This window comes from Symphodus melops (assembly GCF_947650265.1).
Source record: "Symphodus melops genome assembly, chromosome: 16".
Lineage (NCBI taxonomy): Eukaryota > Metazoa > Chordata > Actinopteri > Labriformes > Labridae > Symphodus > Symphodus melops.
Genome location: NC_136706.1, coordinates 4,222,030 through 4,234,213, shown reverse-complemented (window position 1 = coordinate 4,234,213; position 12,184 = coordinate 4,222,030). Strand labels below are relative to the sequence as shown.

The 12,184-nt window shown below is 38.0% G+C and overlaps 1 protein-coding gene across 5 annotated transcripts in view; it reads left to right on the top strand.

Annotated features, from left to right (window-relative positions):
• The first annotated feature begins 3,832 nt into the window (after positions 1-3,832).
• The window catches only part of znf618 (zinc finger protein 618), a 39,902-nt gene continuing 31,550 nt past the window's right edge, over positions 3,833-12,184 (top strand). For 3 of the 5 annotated variants that reach the window (XM_079363837.1, XM_079363839.1, XM_079363835.1), the window contains exon 1: positions 3,835-4,392. The gene's annotated coding sequence lies outside the window, so the exon portion shown is untranslated. Of the gene's footprint in view, positions 4,393-12,184 lie in introns of all 5 variants that reach the window. The other 2 variants (XM_079363836.1, XM_079363838.1) reach the window with 1 other exon arrangement.

The following is a 12,184-nucleotide window of genomic DNA, read 5'->3' as shown; positions in this document are numbered from 1 at the left end:
TTTTTTTTAGTTCCCTCGGAGACTTTGAATTCTTTCAGTTCTGAGGCATTGGAAACCATTCAAACATTAGTGTTAGACTACCGTCCTCGGGGTCTCCGAGAGCTTCTTGCACATGGTTAAGTGATACATGTAGTATTTCTGTCAATAAAGGTTTCGCTTTGGATGTGGTATCAGGTTGCCTCTTTCTGTCAACAACCCAATTATGCAAATGAGATCAAACCTAAGAGCTCCAGCAACAAGAGAATAACTGTAATACTAAAAGGATTGACAAACTTTCTTAAATAACAATTGGCTGATCTCATGAAGGAACTGTCCTTGAACGTGTCAAAGCCTGAAGATACTGAAAATCTCTAAATGCTGAGTTTATTTTGGGACACCATGTTGTCCTGTGGAAACATCTGAAGATGATAATAAGCCTGTTGGGTCATGTATTTTAAGTTAGGAAAATACCTCCTTTATCTCAGGCTGTGTTCCAACCTAATGATATTTCCAAAAAACAACAACAGCAGTTTTAAATAGCGTCACTGCATCAGAACCGCACTTATTAGGGTTTTTTTGATGATCTTTTAACTGTGACTCTGGAAACTCTGCTGTGCTAGTGCTTTTAAAGTTCACTGTCACATTCAGTCAACATTATTTTAAAAAGCCGGAAATGGCTTTACTCTAATTTGTCCATGTTGGCACAACACCTTTCAGTAGCAGCCCCATGAGATTGTGGGGTCCCTCAAGGCTCAATTTTAGGCCTTATTCTCTTTTCTTTGTGCTTGCCCTTTGGTCCATTTTTCCCTTAATTGTTTAGCAAATCTACCTGCTAATAAAAACACAAAAATAACTATATACAGGCCTTGCTGAACTGTCTAAAAGAAGTTAAATCCTGGATGGACTTTGACTCATAATTCATTTGAAAAAGTCATTCACAAGTTTATTCACATTTGGATGAAAAGACAATGTTGCTCAAGGCCACCTCTCTGTGTTGGCTTTTAAGTTGAGAATAACATCCAAACATTTTTATTGTTCAATTATCTTTTACTGTGTCCTCCTTATTGTTCTTTTTACTCATACTTGTGTTTGAGCCTGCATGTGATTTTTAAACTTTCACTTTATTTGAAGATTATATAAAGGCAGTGTCTCTGTATGCTTTTGGTCAGACGTTGCAGAAATCCAAGCAGCAGAGGGAGAAAGAGAGCAAAAAAAATTCTGCTCAACAGATGAAGCGTAGTTCTGTCGATCACTTTTTTTTTGGTGTGTTGGTGCCATCTGCTGGACAGAAACGATAACTACAAAAGGAGTTGGCGAGGTGGGAGGAGTGGAAAAAGGCTTTGAGTGCAGTTCATAAACAATTCATTGTTTTTGATATGCAATAAATCTTACAAGCACCAATTATACATTTCTAGACACATGGGACAGAATTAGCATATGAAGCAGCTCTCTGAAACAGATGAAAATTGTAACAAAAGGAAAGTACATGTAATTAAAGAGCACTAAATGAAGGCATAGTTCCAGTCTTTTTGTGTTTCCTATTGGTAGTCTGGTTTCATATAAACAGGAAGAAAGAGCTTCTTATGATGTGCCTGTATCATTTACGTATATGTCAAATATTAATCATAGCTTTAAACTCCTGTGCAACCATTTGGATTTTGGAGAAAAAGGCAAAATATGATCAAGCTAAATTTGATATAAAAGGTGAAATAAATAAGTTTACAACTGTGGCAAATGGAAAATGTATTTAAAAGACTCCTCCAGACTTTTCTCTTTTGTCTTTTAATAACAATTATCAATGGAAGGAATTTGAATTTGTGAATGGATCCTTTGAAAGGAAAAAAAGAAGATATTATCAAGATATTATTTAGGAGTAGAACATGTGTACATGATAAATTAAATTCAGTACAAATCTAAATCACACAAAAAACGCTCAATGTAAACTTTGTTCAGAAAGCAACTTTTCTTTGACAGCAGTTGTAGCTTAAAGTACGTGCAGATTGATCATGAGCCCTTCTTCATATATAGCATGTACAAAGTTCTTCTTTGCCCTTTCTTGAAGGATTTTTATTTTGCTACAGTATTTTGTTCCCCACATGCTCACAGATCCTCAAAGGCCTCCTGCACAGCATCAGCATGATGCTGCCTCCACCAGGATTCACTGACTGTTCAGGTTGTCAAATAAATACTCATTTCAAATGTTATGACACTATTCCAGTTTTCATCTTCTTCTTTTTTTTCAGTATCTCACCTGCCCTCTGGAAAACTTAAGCTCTGTTTGCACTTTGCACTGACTTTATGAGGTTTTCTTTTCCTCTAGAGAATCTTTACCATTCTGTGAAGCAGCCAGACAACAGCTCAGTCAGAGATCTCGTCTCCTGTAGGCCTTTCTAAATGCCCAGATGCATCATTTAAAGTAAGATATAATGTATGCTTTGAATTCACATTTTTACTTGACTTTACAATACTATCAGGTATAATTGGTGCCTTGAAAAGGTTTTTTTATTTTAACTCTTTCTAGGTACTCGCATTTTGTAGGGTTTTTTTTGGAGTACTTTAGCATTATATTGAATGTTTCAGTGAGAAGTCACTTGTATTGTTTCCATTGTGTTCCAGTAATGCTTGCATAACTCATGAAACCAATTATTTAAAGCTTAATAGTAATACTTTAAATCTGGTTTGTGTTTTTTCCCCACATCATATTAAACACAACATTTTCATGCCACGTTCTCATAAAGTTGTTATCGATGAAAAATCTCAAAATACATTCAAAAAATGTCATTGATCCGAGTGTGCAGATATCTTCTTTCACACATGAATGTCAATGCTTCCCTGAACAAACACTTTATCACATAACAGGAAGTTGTTTGAGGCAAAAGCTCTTTATGTCCTGCATAAAAATCTGTAACCACAAAAAAACTGTAACTGTAACTGTATATTCTATCAGAGGAAAGTTTGTCCTGCGTTGAAACAAATAAGTGAAATGACTGACATATCGCAGTACCTTCAAGCAGATTTATTTATCCTTGTGCAGTTTATTGATTTCATAGTCAATGATTGTGTCTTCCCTATATTGTTTTATGACTTACTTTTTCATTAGTATGTTCCATAATTGCAAAAAAAAAAATTAATATTTTTAATTGATTGACTTAGTAATTCACTAATTTATTAATTATTTAACAGTTTAATTATTCACATGACTGAACAGCCATCATGAGAGAATTGAAGAGGGTTTACTTTTCACTGATATGACAAGGTAAATCAGTATTTTGTGGAGAATAGTTAAGCAAAGCATCAACCTTAATGTCTCAAAAATCAATTATACTGCAGTTGCACACTCCCTGATCAAGGATATTGGTTCTATGTACTCTTGAGATTTGTCAAAAAATAGGCCTACTTCAGGTATTCTATACTCTTCTTCATGAATTGTATTATTATATATTTATTATTATCGTTTATAATTGACATTTTCATCAATCAAATGCAAGTGATTTACTCTTGCTTAGACCAATTTTACATTAACATAAACTATATATCTAAAATATAACTTATGAAATGAAATGTATGATGAGTTGCTAAATAAATACTGATGATGCAGAAATCCTGGTTAAAAAACAAGTTAGAAACAAAACTAAACAATTTCAAAACAGAAAAAAAGACTGTTAATTCAGAGTGGTTTTCAATTCAAAATGTGTTGGCCAACCAAAACCTTACCCGTAACAAGCAATGTTGTGATAAACTGCATCTGGAAACTGATGCGGTACAGAAATTGTGAAAAGCCTAACGAGACCTAATCAGAAACGTTTATCTGATTTAAATAGCCTAACGTGTCATTAAAAAGCACGTGCTGTAAGATCAGAGTATCATAATGCTCTCAGCTCACATGTCAATGTTTTCTTCTGCGTATTTTCCCAGCCTCCTTTTTCTCCGTGTAACGTGCTTGTCGGCCAACGATTTTTTTTCTTGTCTCCCAGACTTTTTTCCTTTTTTTTTTTTTTTTTTTTTTTTTTTTTCATCTAGGCTAATATACAGGCCGGCGCTGCAATTTCTGAATCTGCCCTTGTATATGGCGGACGAAAATTTTTCACAGGAGGAACCGCAACGCAACCCCGCAGACACGGCAGAAACGGAGAGCTGGAGAGGGGAAGAGTGAAAACCTCATCACATTTATGAATCATTACGCTATTACTATTTTTTTTAAAAAATGTAACGCAGCGTGTCGCGGAGTGTGAAGGAAGAAAAAAAACGCTGTGGTGGAAATTTTTTTTTTTTTTTTTTTGCAACATTTGGAAATTCTCATAACTAATTCACGATTTTTTTTTGAGGAAGCAGTTGTGCATTCACCTCTGGTCGGGGAGGGAAGATTTTCTGGAGCTGAGAGGCTGTTTCGCATGAACTGCATCGTTTTTGGAGGTATGTCACACTCTGCTGTTTGCCTTTTTTTTCCTGACTTAGAAATCCTAAATTTTGAGAAATTTCACTCGCCAGTTTTAAGTTTCAAAGCTGCTCCAGTGAAAAGGCGAGAGCTGGCAGTGTTTTAGCACTAACAGTGTCTGCCACTAAACCAGGTGCAGCCTTTTTGAAGCCATCCGAAATAGACCTAATCTGTTGATGTTTTTTTTTTTTCAGACTGAATTTTCGTAATGAAGTTTCCATGTAAGTGCTGACTGTCTGTGCACCTTTAGTTTGTCCACATATACGCCTATACTAGGAGAAGCACAGTGTATGCAGATAGGGCAAAAAGAGGAGCAGGCGGTGGTGGCAACATGAAGGACGATGAGGGGAGGAACAATCTGAAACACAAAAACCTCCTGCAGCCATGTTTTGTGAATTTTTCCATCAAATTTGAGCAGAGCTTCGGACTTTCTTCCCCCCTTAAAAGTCACACTGCACCGACGTTACTTTAGGTCGCATTTGACGGCTTGGTTTTCAATAAAGACAGCATTAAGAGGACATGTAAGTGTCGTCGTATCCAAATACATTTCAATTTAATTTTTTTTTTTAGGAAGATAGAGGATTTTAAATCTCAATGTGGTTGGCGCCACCTGTAGGTAGTCATTTTTGGAAATTAAAAATAAATTGTAATGACACTTTTTTTTTTCCAGACTTTTTCTTTAAAAGTTAATGTCAGTTTATGCGGATTGGTTCATATTGTGAAGCCTTTTAAACGAGCAGACGTTATTCATACATGACTTCTCATAACTTCAAATGAGAAGTAAATGTGCTTGCTTTTATGGTCATTAATGCAAAGTCACCTTACACTGTCCTTTTTTTGTAATGTTTTAAGAATTTATTTAAAAAAGTTTTTGCATGTGGATATTTTTCCAATGTGCTTAGGAGATGAAGATGAAAACAAGGCTTTTCTTTTCTAACACAGTGGTTCCCAAAGTGGGGGTTCAAGACCTCATGGGGGGTCACGAGATGCCTTCCAAAAAAATCTAGTGTAAATTGTATATTTTACCCACTTTTGTAAAATATAAACAAAAGTAGTTCACTGTAAATAGAAATTATAGTAATTTAGAGAGATTGATGCTGAAAAAAGTAATGTGTAAAACCCCTTTTAAATGTGCAATTTGCACCTGACAGCAACACTGTAGGTGCATTTTAAAAGATCAATTCATACAGACACTTATAGTGCTAAAGTCTGGACATGAAGATGACTTGTTTTGAACCTTTCTTGCATTATGTCACGTAAACCGTAATATGGTTTTTAGCCTGTTGTGTTCTTTCATGTTGCTTTAGATCGGCCTATCAGTTCGTGCGTCTAACTGGACAACTTTTCAGGTTTTTTCCTCTTCCAGGGACAGTGGGGGGTCCCCACTCTCAAACACTGTTATTTTGGGGTTCATAGACTTAAAAGTTTGGGAACCCCTTCCCTAACATGCACATTATCAGTAACTTTCCTGTTTGTCCTCATCTCTTCATGTATATTTGTGGGCCATGATGGACTAATAGGGATACAATGTAAATGGCCCCTAAGTAAACATGGAACAAATTGGATTTTTTAACTTGTAGAGATTGGAAAATGTGTAAGCGGAAAATAACTATCCAAAGTGAAGTGAACAGCTCTGGAAGAAGAAAGGAGCATGTCAGCATAATTTGAGGGCAGGAAAAACAATCACAACCAGTGCCTGTACTGTTTGTATTAATCCTGCAGACGCCAAACAGTTTCCCATCTTGCTCGGCTTGCTTTTATTCAAATGTAAGGGAAAACTGCAGAGGCTATTTTTTTCCTTTTTTTCTTATTTTTTATGCTGTGGGTAATTTTAATGCTGACCTTCAAATCTGTTTAAATTCATAGAGCTGCTGGAAAATGTATGGCTGGTATGCAAAATGTGAGTGTAAATTCTGACCTTTGCTGGGGAAGTCTCATCAACATGCAGGAGTTTGAGTTAAAGTATACGGTTCCTGAAGAGAAGGCAACCAGTGTCATGGCTTTAACAGGGCCGGATCACGCTGCCAGTGATGGGAATGTTTATACGCAGAATACCTGAAGGAACGAGTAATACGTTATAAATCTCTCAGGAATAATGCAGCAGTGTTGAAATGAAAAACACCCTTAAAGCCTGATCAGTTAATGGGGACTTTGTTGAGCGTTCTTCTCGTTTTAAGTAAGGGTCCAGGAATGCTGCTGTGCCTGTGCTTTAATGAACAAAAGCTTTGTTTCATGGAGGATTTTTTTTGGAGCAAATAGTTTGGATGGAGAGGTGAAACTTGTCCCTTCAGGCTCTGATAACCTCGAGACGTTGAGGGATCATACCACAGCTCGTAGGTTTCAGTATTAAGAACATTGTTTGGTTGCTGCTGCGTTTGTCATTAACTTAGCACAGGCGTTTTGAAAAGGCTAAGTGATGTTACACAAACAGTTTCTGGCTTTGATGTCGAGCCACTTCCTTTTTTTATTGTTAATGCACACTAACAGATTCATGATTTGGCCTTAGATGTGTCTGGGAAAGGAAAAAAAACAAAACATACATCCCTTTTCGACGTGGCGCACATCTTATCTCCTGCTACTTTCTTTAGTGGTGTGTTTGAAACTGTCTGAAAATGGCTTCGCTTAAATGAGTCTCCGGGGAATGGCTTTTCAGAGGTTGGGGCTGCTGCATTAAAGCAAAAAAAAAAAAAAAATCTGTGCATTCTGCCCATATTTTTTTTTCCTGCCTCTTTCTTTTTAAAAAACTGAACCTTATTGGTCCATGAATAATGCATGAGGACGTTCAATTGCTGCAGCTCTGAAAATTAGGGCTGTTTACGTGCAGTGGTTATGTACACAGGAGCTGCTTTTTTTTTTGTTTTCTTTGACCGTCTTCTGAAAGGTAGAGCAGAGCCTGAGTAGCTTTTCTCAACAACAAAAAAAAAAATACAAATTTTCAGCAAAAGCAAATCTAATTTCTCTGAGTGAAAAGGGGGTGGGGGGGTGAAACTCCCCTGGGTTTAATGAATCCATAAATCACAATAGTGCCAGGTTTGCTGCGCCTGCGTCAGTGTGCAGTGCAATTTTGATTTTCATCAAAAATTTAATCTGCCAGCCTACAAGGGTTTAGCAGCAGACCGGATGCCGCCCTGAATTTCTAATTTTAGGGGTCTGATCTTTCAGGATTTATTTTTGTATAATTCAAGTCTGCTTTTCAATATCTGTTGTTATTAAATTTTAATTCGTGGCATTAACATATAGATTGAAAAGGTTTTTATGGGGGTTTTGAGTGTATGCTGATGGAATTTTACTAGACGACACAGTTTCTTTTTCCAGAGCATCTCGGGGGTGTGTGTGTGTGTGTGTGTGTGTGAGAGAGAGAGGTGGGGTGAAGTGAGGGAGGAGAGGGGGGGGGGGATTTATCCATTTCTCTGCATTATTGCTTTTTGAAATCATTGGTCGTACACCATCTTGGAAGACATTTATTACAGAGGACGAGAAAATGTGCATTTGATTAAAGAAACAGGGAAGGAGAAGCATTTAGTGTGAAACAGGTTTTTTTTTTTTTTTTTTTTTCTTTTTGTTACAGGACCCCCGCTCTCAGTCACTGACTTTGCTCTGAGTTATACAAACATGCAGTGAAAGCAGTGATTGAAGTGACCCCCCCCCATTTTTAGCTCAATCCTATTTTTAATCCCTCCAGAGTGGAAACATTTCCATGAGCCTTAAACAAATTTGTATTTTATATTTGGAATCTCGACTCCAGCCTACTTAGCATGCGGGCCACACTGACTTTTGGCAACGCAGGGAACAATTCAAAGTCACAAAATCTCTCCACCTTAAAAGAACTGGACTTTATTTGTTGTGCTTTAAGCAAGCACAGTGACTGATTTACATCATTATTGTGCACAGGGACATACAGTACCGCCCAAATATAGGCCAATTATTTTAAGAACCTGGACTAAGCGCTGAATTGTGAGCTCAGGTACACGTATTCCTCCACCCCTGACCTCCTTCTTTTGTAACCCAGCACATATTTAGTATAGGACGTTAATACATTGTTATTCATATGCATGCATCGGCATTGTCAAACCCAGCTGGGCCAAATCACCAAAAGAAAACGAGTTCTTAAAGAGACATAAACCTCAGGGCGACTTCAACCATCTCACGTTTTATTACACGGCGACATCTTTAATATGGAAATACATTAGATTGAATTTTTCCTCTTCCCGTTGTGTAATCACTTTTTTTGGGGGGGGGTTGTGTGTTTTTATTTTGAAGAAACATCAAACAAACGTACATCTGTTCTGGATTGTCGTCCCGCTCGGGGTCTGTAGGTTACAGTATATCAGGAGAACAGAAGGCCAGATGGCTAATTTAGCATTTTTGACTTTAATTAGACGGAAACAGGCCACAACAGGCATTTCATATATTCAGGGCGTGCATTAAAAATGTTGCACAGGAAATATTACACGATGACTAAGGGATTGATCTAATTTCGATCTTTTCCTGCCATTATTTCATTTGATTAGAGATGATAAAAGCCACTTAATGCGGCTTTATTTCTGTCGGTTTATTTGATAAAAACCAAAAACAGGCATGAAAAGAGGTGACATATCTGCTGGATCCATCTGTGCCGATCGATCTTCTTGCAGCTTTTGATCCTTTTTTAAAAAAAACAAAAACAAACGAGCCACAAACAGACTTGAGTTGGCTCTGTTGTGAGTCCAGTCCAGTAAGTGACTCCTGTCCACCACACAAGAACACATTTTGGAACATGGAGGGTGTAAAAAGTGCAAACAGAAACCGTCCCGCTGTCTTTCAAAATGAAAGCAGAATTTTGGAAGAGGAGGAAGTCACAGTTGCTGAATGTCATTAAACAGTTATTGGGGGAATTTCTCTGATTTCCTCTTTAAGTTAACCCTCAAATGTCGATATTAAATGTAATAGTATCACTTCTGCAATAACATGGGTACTGATAAAATGGATATTTTTTAGCTTGTAGAAACTATCCAGTAAGTGATTAGTCATGATCTTAGTGAGGATGTGTGTTACTGTGTGTGCAGACAAAAGCCTTGTACCCCCACAAGTTCTTTGGCCCCCCCCCCCCTCCTAGAGGGGCCAGGACCCCAGGTTGGGGACCAATGAGAAAGTTTACCCCAGTGGTTTCTGACTTAAACGCTCAGTATAAACACAAACAATGGTTTTGTTTGTGTTTGTAGGTTAGAGTCACCAGAGTCAATTAGAGTCTGTGTAATAACCATCGCCACACTACACGGGGGGCGTTGATGGTGAAGCCGCTCCAAAGGTTCACAAACTTTTTTTAAAAATGATGAATGGGAGAAAAAGAAGAAGAAAAAAAACCGTCCATCTAAATAAAACCTGTTTTCAATTTGTTTTGGGAACGTTTCTCTAATCTTTGCTTTCAGGATGAAAGATTATCGAAGTTTACCTCTGTGGGCTTCACTTCTTTAAATGGAACCATGTGGGACATGCTAGAGGAGAAAGATCCCTCAGAAACGGCTCAGGGCCCCCAAGCAGGCGCTGTTTTTACGTACGGGGGAAGCACTTTGTTACTACGGTTTAGAGCTGCGCATCTTTAGGTTTCTCACGATTAGATTCTTGGGGTCCCGATGTGATTGAGAATCGATTTTTTTAGATTCAATACGATTCATGGATCCGTGGATTCAAAGTTTATTTTTGAACGAGTGCATACTTAAGGATCTACTCCAGTCATCTGTGAAACTGGCTGAATTCTCGCTGCCTTAAAGAGCTAGCGTTAGCACCTAGCATGGAACGACTGGAGTGATTAGCCCCCCCAAAAAGATAAATATATATTTTTTTGGAGGTTATGAATCGATTTAAAATCTCAGATGAGCATCTCGATTTTCCACTTCTAGTTGTAGGAATATCATGTTTTTATTTCTTGTCATTTTCTGGGTACTGTTTGCTCGATTGATTTAACGGCGCGAGTGAGTCGACTTCCTGCTCGACAAACAAACAAGCAAGAATAAGGGAGGAGAGTCGAAGTAACGCCAGTGCTCCACACTTCAGACATCACCTTCAGTAAAGTGGACGTATACATGAAGTGTAAGCAGAGTAAGTGTAAAGTAACTGATGTCGCTGTTACTCTAAGAATTGAACATGAGTACAGTTCTTGAGTGATCGTGTCCCGTTATGTTCGAGTGCTCCTTGATAACTTGTTTAATAGTCTGCCTTTAAATAGAGCCTCAGCTCCAGATCTCTCAAAGACTCTTTTTTTTTTTTTTTTTTTTTTTTTTTTTTTTAAATGGTTTCGATCAGGTGGTAAATGGCAGGATCGTTACATACTGTCCTGTGTTAATAATTCATGTAGTGTGTAGTGATGAATGCATCAAATAAGAGTCGGTGTCTCCATGATGTCTTTGTTTGTTCAGGCAGCGATTTGAGCCTCTCATTCATAAAACCAACAATAAAGACGCGTTGTTTTTGTGTGCTTCGGGGATTAGACTTCATGGTAGAGCTTTTCTAATGCCAGTGTGTGTGTTCTGCCAGAAGAGTACCAAATGGTGATGTCTGCTTTGAACTAGCTGCCTTTAGGCTACGTGTATAAAAAAAGAAAAAGACTGAGTCCGAGGAAGCTTGTCTTACTTTTTATTTTTGACTATACGTTAAACTTCGACAGCTCTTACAGTAAGATTGATATTCGAATGAATAAGTTGTGTGTGACTTTGTTACATTGGTTTAATAAATAACACGGGTCGACACGGTTGAGTGTCACAGTTTAAACAGAAGGAAACGGGCCGGATCACAAAATTATGATTTCCCACAATTTCTTTATCAAACTAGCCAGAGAGAGATTTCTTATTGCAAACAACAACAACAACAAAAAGCCCAAGGCCCACCTGTGCAATTATAATGCAGTCTAATCAGCATCTGGATATGCCACACGTGTCAGCTGGATGAATTATCTCCACTATGGAGAAGTGCTCACGCACACAGATTGAAACACATTGGGGAGAAACGCCTTTTTGTACTTTCATAAAGTCTGAGATCTGTGTGCTGTTTATGTTTGAGTTAATGCACCAAAAATAATTCTGAAAAGGGAGATGGGCACATGACCTGCAGTCTGCTACGTTTGAGCGTTGATCATAAACAAGTCCCCCCCCCCCCCCCCACACACACACACACACACACAGCAGAGCACTTAAAAAAATGTCAACCATTTCAAGAATTCTCTTGTGTGCAAAACAGTTGAGCTAGAAAATGGAAAGCTGACCGTTTAGTTTACGATGTCACTGGGATGTAAAATTTGGCACTGCTGCGTAAACATTAAATGGCCCACTTACTCTGCTGACTCCAAATATTTTTGCACAAAATGCAGCCTTAAAGCCATTTCAGTCGCAGGCTTTAAGTGAGCGTTCAAAGTTCTTCCTAACTCTCTTCATATAGAAATGCAGAAATCCACTTTTTCCCGTTCGTTACGTGCGTTTGTCTAAAGAGTGACTGATTTCAAACTTTAAATTCAGAAACCATTGGTTTCTGCACTCACCTGTTCTGCTCGTGAGGAGTGAAACTGGTGCTGTACACCTGCTGCTGCCGCATTAAGATCCAAATGAGAGTAAATGTCATGTAATGAACAACAATAAAACAGCTGGCTCTAAATATGAGAATCAGGATCTATTGGTGGACTGTCGGAGGCATTGCCTCATCTCAAATCGGATCTTGAAGCTTCACGAAAACACGTTTTATTTTGATAATATCGGCCGATATCAAATCCAGTATCGGCTAACTTTATCTCGGGTAAACTCA